The sequence below is a fragment of the Meriones unguiculatus genome, chromosome 3 (genome assembly GCF_030254825.1).
Source record: "Meriones unguiculatus strain TT.TT164.6M chromosome 3, Bangor_MerUng_6.1, whole genome shotgun sequence".
NCBI lineage: Eukaryota > Metazoa > Chordata > Mammalia > Rodentia > Muridae > Meriones > Meriones unguiculatus.
The window spans coordinates 10,979,140-10,986,346 of NC_083351.1; positions in this window are offsets into that span (position 1 = coordinate 10,979,140).

Consider the following 7,207-nt stretch of genomic DNA (forward strand, 5'->3'; position numbering starts at 1 on the left):
CAGCAGGTGTGAGCTGGGAGCTCGGGCTTCCCCACACTCATCACTTGTGGCCCTCAGCCCCCGGCGGGCTGCTGTTCATAGGACCCCGTGCTGGTCACTGTGGAAGCCAGCTCTGCTGCAGGGCTGGGAGGGCTCGGGGAAACTGACGGTGGGGCATGGCGGAGCTGATGATTGACAGGCATGGGGAAGCCGATTTCCCTGGTATAATATCCCCACCATGGCCAATCTGCAGCATCACATAACTCCGAAGCAAGGGCTGCTGGGGAGGGCTACTCCTGAGAGCCCATCTGAGGGGGCCGCAGCTCAGCGCTGGCCGGTGCGCTCCATTTCAGCTGCCAGCCTTACAAAGCTGCTGTGGGAACCACATGCATGTGCTTCTGAGAGCTAGGGAGGAGGGGAGAGGGGGTGAGCTCATTACAGGAGAGGAGGGCTCTGGGCCGGGAGATGGCTCAGTGGGTAAGAATGCTTGCTATGCAAGCATGAGGACCTGAGTCTGGGTGCCCAGGACCCATGTAAAAAGCTGGGTGTGGCTGAGCAGGTAGCTGTAACCCCAGATATATGGGGGCGGAGACAGGAGACTCTCTGGGGCTTCTGGCAAAGCAGTCTGGGAACTCCAGGGTCAGTGAGACCCTGTATCAAGGGCACAAGGTCAAGAATGAGTGAGCGGAACATCTGTGGCCTCCACAAGCTCACCTACCTGTACAATACACATACACACACACACACACACACACACACACACACACACACACTTACACAAAGAGCTTCACGGGAGACAGTATGTCAGGTCGGCCTTGATTCCCAGGAGTCATTTGCTGTGTGAGCTCAGGCTAGTCACAGTCCTTTTCTGAGATTTAGTTTCCTGCTTGGTCGGATTTGGATGATACAAATAGAACGGGCTCCTGGGGCTTCTGCTAAAGGAGGTGCTTTGGAAACAGCCTGATACACTCACTGGTAAACCACTGTCCATGTTGGCAACTGTTCTGCCAAGAACTTGGGCAAGCTTCTGGGGCAGCCCAGGCCACGGGTCACGAGCCTCTGGAAAAAGCTTCTTCCAGGTTTTGAGGCGAGACCCGTGCTGAGTACACATTCCCGATCCCAGTGGTTCTGCCTTCCCTTTGCCTGTCTCCCTCCCACACCCTCCACACCCCCTACACCCCCACACACAGCCAGCCTGCTGCGGGCTGCCTCTGCCCTTCCCCACAACAGAATTCAGCATCAGGCTGACTCCAAACACCAGCGAAGGGAGACCACAGGGTGTGGCGCGCTCGTCCTCCCTCCCAGCTCCAGCCTCTGCTGCCCCCTGGTGGCCGCCTCGGACAGCTGCTGCTCCTACAGGGACACAGCCAAGGGAGCCTTAGAGTTTTTGGACTCCATCGATAGCCACGGTGCCTAATTCCTGCTGTGAGTCCGGGCGACACCTCCCCTTCGCACACACTTTCTCAAGGTCTTAGTTAGCTATGGTTGTGTGGATGACGTGTGTGCGAGTGCAGGCACAGGCGTGCCACTGTACGACTGTGACGGTCAGAGGGCAACTTTCAAGAGTCCGGTCTCTCCTTCCACCATGTGTGCTTGTGCGAGCTCTTTAACCTGCAGAGCCATCTTGCCGGAGAGGGGATCAGATGCCTGCGTGGTGCAGGGAACTGAACTCGGGTCCTCTGGAGAGCACCGGGTGCCCTCAACTGCTGGGTCGTCTCTCTAGTTTTCTCTTTTCTTTTTTTGAGACAGCCAAGGGTGACCTTGACCTTCTTAACTGCCCAAGAGCATGCGCCACCACACCTGGCTTTATCAACGGTTTTTGAGACCGGGTCTCACTGCGTAGGCCAGGCTGGCCTCAAACTCTCCGTCCGTCCGTCCTCCTGCTCCGGCAAGGCAATGGCTATCCTGTTCATCCCCCTGCACCCCGCCCAAGAGGATGACTGTATATCCTGTTCAGTGGTGCGGGTTCCACAGCTCCACTTCCTCCACCCAGCCAGCTCTGTGTGACAGTCCCCACAGTCGGCAAACCCTGCCCAGCGTCAGGCTATCGCCCCTCCCGCTGCCCTGTCACCGTTTCCTTTTGTTCCTTTTCCCAGGAGTGTCAGAAATATGACCTGGGGAGGACACTAGAGAAAGGTATCTTGGAACAGGAAAGAGCGGCTCAGGAACAGGAAGTGAGAGCTCAGCCCAAGTTCAAACGCAGGTAAACGAGGCAAGAGTAGCCGAGCTGGTCTCTCAGTGCTCAGGTAGGACAGCCTCCACCACAGCCTGGGGACACTCTTGCCACATGGGCACCACGGTGCTTCTTTGGGGGAGGAGGCTGCGTGGGAAGTGGGGAGCAGAGGCCCTGAGAAGGGATGAGTGGCTCAGATCGTGTGGGTTCGGGTGTGGCTCTTGCCCCAACAGCTCTGGTCTACATTTTCCTCTCCATGCGGAGGTCCCTGCCCTCACGGACCTGCACACCTGTAATCCCAGTCCTCAGGAGGCAGAGGCAGGTGGATCTCTGTGAGTTCGAGGGCAGCCTGCTCTACAGAGTGAGTTCCAGGACAGCCAAGGCTACACTGTCTTGAAAACAAACACACAAAAAAAATTATTCTTGTCTGCAAAAGCCAACAGGTGATGTCTGCCCAGAATGAGACAGTTGTAGAGTTCTAATAGGTGTCTTCCTGTGGAAGAAGGCTGTGTTCTTGCTGTGAGTAGCTCTTGTCACAGTTCCATGGGCACCAGACTCCTCTTCCAGTTAATTAGGAATTTTATTTATTTATTGGTTGGTTGGTTGGTTTATTGAGGTGGGGGGGGTCTCACTATGTGGACTAGACTGGCCTTGAACTCACAGAAATCCACCTGCCTCTGCCTCCCCACTGTTGGAATTAAAGGTGTATGTGACCAGACCCAGCGCTCCGCCCCATTTTTTTAAAATATTGGGCAAGATGGTTCAATAGTTAACAGTCTCTACCCCCAAGCCTGATGACGTGAGTCTAATAGTCTCCACGTGACAGAAGGACAGAACTGACTCCCATAGATTATCCTCTGATCGAAGACACGCACGGTAGCATGTGCACGCAAGAACACAGATAAATAAGTGTAAGAGATAGTAGTACTATAAAAGCAAGGGACCGCAGGGATGGCTCAGCAGTCACAAGCACTTGCTGCTCTTTCAGAGGAGCTTCAGTGCTCACGCTGGGTGGCTCACGATTGCCTGTAACTCGGGCTCCAGGAGGTCCGATGCCTTCAGCGGCACCTGCACACACATGGCACAGGAACACACATCTACGGAAATAAAAGTAAGAATGAAGCCGAGCGGGAGTGACACACGCCTGTAATCCCAGCACTCGGGGCAGAGGCAGGCAGATCTCTTCGAGCAGTGCCAGCGGGGTCTACAGAGTTAGTTTCAGGACAGCCAGAGCTACACAGACAAACCCTGTCTCTAAAACCAAGCAAACAAGCAAACAAAAAGTAAAAATGAATCTTGAGAAAGAAAGAGATTGGCCTATTGGCTTGTTTTAAGGACAGAAAAAGAGAGAAAGGGACAGGGTCGCCATATCTCCAGGAGACGCCACAATGAATTGTTAATGACAGTTAATTTTCCTCCCTGCTGGCTCCACCTCCCCGAATGACACACCTTGTACAAAGCCTTCGGCCCATGGCCTTTGGGAGATGTTTCAGATCCAAATTCATAACAATCAGAAGTTAGTTTACTTTATTTTTAAAAGAGGTTCTCTTTTGCCTGCATGTATGTTTGTGTACCGTGTGTGCAATGCAGAGGGTGTTGGATCCCCTGGAACTGAAGTCACGCACAGTTGTGGGCCGTCATTTGGATGCTGGGAATTGAACCCATGGCCTCTCCAAGGGTAGCGAGTGCTCTTAACCCCCTCTGAGCCGTCTCTTGGGCCCTATTTATTTTCTTTTTGAGATAAGGTCTTGCTGTGTTGCTCAAACAATTTCTTGAGCGGCTCAGAGTGCCTCTCTGTTATGAGTTCTCTTGTGTCCCATCCATGTCCGTATGCACTGCTGTGTTCGACTCTCATCTCTCTGTTTTGCCGTGTGTGACACCATAATTGTCATTTTAGCATTGACAAGCATCTGGCGGTTTCTCCTATTTTGACAGTCAGCGGTTAGTACTGAACAGCCTCTCTGTGGGGACGTCCGGACCCCGTCTCTGTTGGGTGCACGCCAAGGAGGGTAGCAGACGCTGACTCACGGAAGGCTTGGGCTCAGCCCAAGACTGTTCTTAAAGAGGTCCTTCCTATTCACAGGCCTTTAGGAATATCGCCCACTGCCTCCATGGAGTCCCTGCCCTTCCCTGCGTGCCCAGCAGGGGGAGCTACAAAGGCTGAGATGAAGACCTGAGTCCTCTGGCCACAGAAGACACAAATGGCTGGTGGATAAAGAGAGAGAGAAAGAAAAAGACAGACAGACAGAAACACACACACACACACACACACACACACACACACGAGTATGAGGGGAATTGGAAAGCTAGAGAGAGGGAAGGCAGGAGGGAACAAGGAACAGTGCACAGGGCCTTTTGCTGCCTGATGCTCTAGAGCCTCAGAGGGCTGAACTAGGACCCACTGCTTCTCAGAGCAGCTGTGGGGAGCTATGGGAATGGGCTGGGCTGGGTTTTTTGGTTTCTTTCTTTCTTTTTTATTATTGTTCTTATTTTATTTTGTTTTTTATTTTTATTTTTTTTCAAGACCAAATTAAATTTGGTTTTCTTTGTTTAACAGTCCTGGCTGTCCTGGAACTCACTCTGTAGACCAGGCTGGTCTTGAACTCACGTCAAGTTCAAAGCCTACCTCTGTTTCCCAGGTTCTGGATTAAAGGCATGTGCCACTGAAAGGGTTAGGCTAACTTTGTAACCTATATGTCTTCTAAAGCCTATAGTTTTGAGTTTTAGGTCCAGGTTAAGCTAAAGCCTCTTAGTACCTTTCCAGAGAGTAAAGGAATGTGACCCTATCTGTGAGGACAGATATAAAAAAAGGGCAAGCAAGCAATGACCTTCACTCAGCAAAAGAAGGACCAGACCCTTGTCCTTGAGATAGCGTTTCTTAGCAACGAACCTAGACTTCTTCTGAGTAGCTTTTGACCTCCAGCCAAAAGTCTGTAGCCCCTAATCTTCAAGGATGAGCTAACCACCCCCACCTTAAATTGCAGCTGCATCCACACTTGGCAAGACTGGCCAAGCTTGAACACCTAAGACTAACCAATTATCTTACTTTATAACTTCCTCATCCAATCCTAAATTGCCAAAACTGCAACTTCAAATTTCCCGCAATTTTTCTTTTAAAAACCTAAAGGCCTTTGTCTCCTGGTGCCACTCTTTGCTGACCAGCAGGGGTGACCCCGTTGTACAATGGTTAATAAACCTCTTGCTTTTGCAACGAGTCTTGGTCTGGGGGAGTTTCTGGGAAGGGCGCGATTGAACTCCTGAGCTGTGAGACCCCAGGTCTTACACCACCGTGGCCTGGCATTTGTTTGTTTGTTTATTCTTAACAGAATCTTTAGCGCAAGCTGGGCTGGAACTTGCTACCAAAAATGACCTTAAACTTGAACTTGCAACCCTCCCCTGCCTCCACCTGAGTAGGGAGATTACAAGTATGCCTCACCACTCTCCATTTGATGAGGCGCAGCGGGTTGGACCCGAGGCTTCACCGGGTGCTAGACAAGAGCTGCGCCAATCCAGCTACACTCTTGTGGGACAGAACTTCTGGGAGATGTGACACACATCTACTCCCAGACAGGGATCCTACAGCAGATCAAAGTACGGGGAGCAGCCAGGGTCAGCGTGGTAAGCCAGTGCTACCTACAGGAACACAGGTGAGGCTTTACTTCAGGGGCAGGAACGACTCAAGGACAGCTTCTGTCTGAGAGGAAACTTCAGCTTTTTTTTTTTTATATAATTTTATTTTATATTTTACTCTGGCAGAGAAAGGTACAGTGAATTTGGCCAGAGTTTTTTACTTTCTTTTTTTTTTTTAAAAAAAAAAAAGATTTATTTATTTATTATTTATACGTATTCTGCCTGAATGTGTGCCTGCATGCCAGAAGAGGGCACCAAATTCCGTGGTTGCTGGGAATTGAACTCAGGACCTTTGGAAGAGCAGCCAGTGTTCTTAACCTCTGAGCCATCTCTCCAGCTCCTTTCCTATTTAAAGAGCTTCCCGGCAGGATGGAATGTTTCATTCTTGGAGGAATTTGTTACATGCACATCCCCCAGTTCATGTTTTTCAAATTAAAAGTCATTACTTTATTACTTTCTTATTTATGTATGTGTGCACATGTATGCACATACATGTATGAAAAACACAGGACGACTTGACTTGCTGGAGTCAGCATCTCCTTCCATCCTGTCCTCCACCCCGTTTGTTTGGGAGCAGAGATGGAACCTGGGGCCTCCTGTGTGTGAGCTGAGCTCTAATCGTGGGAAGGGTCCTACCCAACAGCTCCACTTAAGGACAGACTTCTGAACAATGGGCAGAGTGTGGTGATCAGGGCAGGGCAGCAGGTCCCTAGGCAGAGGCAGCCATGAGTGCTGGAAGGGAGTAAGTACCAGGAGCCTTTGAAGCTAGCTCCTGACGGCCAAGGCCTGGAGACCAGCAGGACAGACAATGCTGGAGCCAGACCTCTGTCCCCAGCGTGCCTTCCCCATCGCCCGCCCTGCAGACAGCAGCCTGTGTGCATCCTTCTGCAAGCAGAGGCAGAGCCCTGGGTCCTTAGCCAAGGCTGCTTGCCAGGCCGGGGGCCTCCTGGGCAGAGGCAGGTGAACCCCGTGATGTGATTCTGCCTGGAGGGGGGAGGGGGAGAGTTGGGCATGGGCCCCTTGGAGATCTTCCTAAACATTGCTCGCTGTCTGGCTCTGTGTGCCAGGTTGGCTCCGGCTCCCGGTGTGTAGCCTGGACCCTCTGCCAGCTGAGTCCAGATGTGTCGGGACAACCCAGGTGCCAGGAGCTTCCTTCTCCTACTTTCTTTCTCTCCTTTGTTTTTTGAAAAGAGGATCTCGCTGTGTGACTTTGGTTGGCCTGGTACTCACCCTCTAGACTAGGCTGGCCTTGAACTCACAGAGCTCCGGCTTGCCTCTGCCTCCCCATGCTTGGGTTTATGCTTGCAGCACCATGCCCCGCTTCTCCCTCTACTCCGTGAGAGGTGCCAGGATCACAGGGGCCTGGTCCACACTTCACTCCGGACCTGTGACCCCCACACAAGTCCTGTGCCACACACGGCTCCT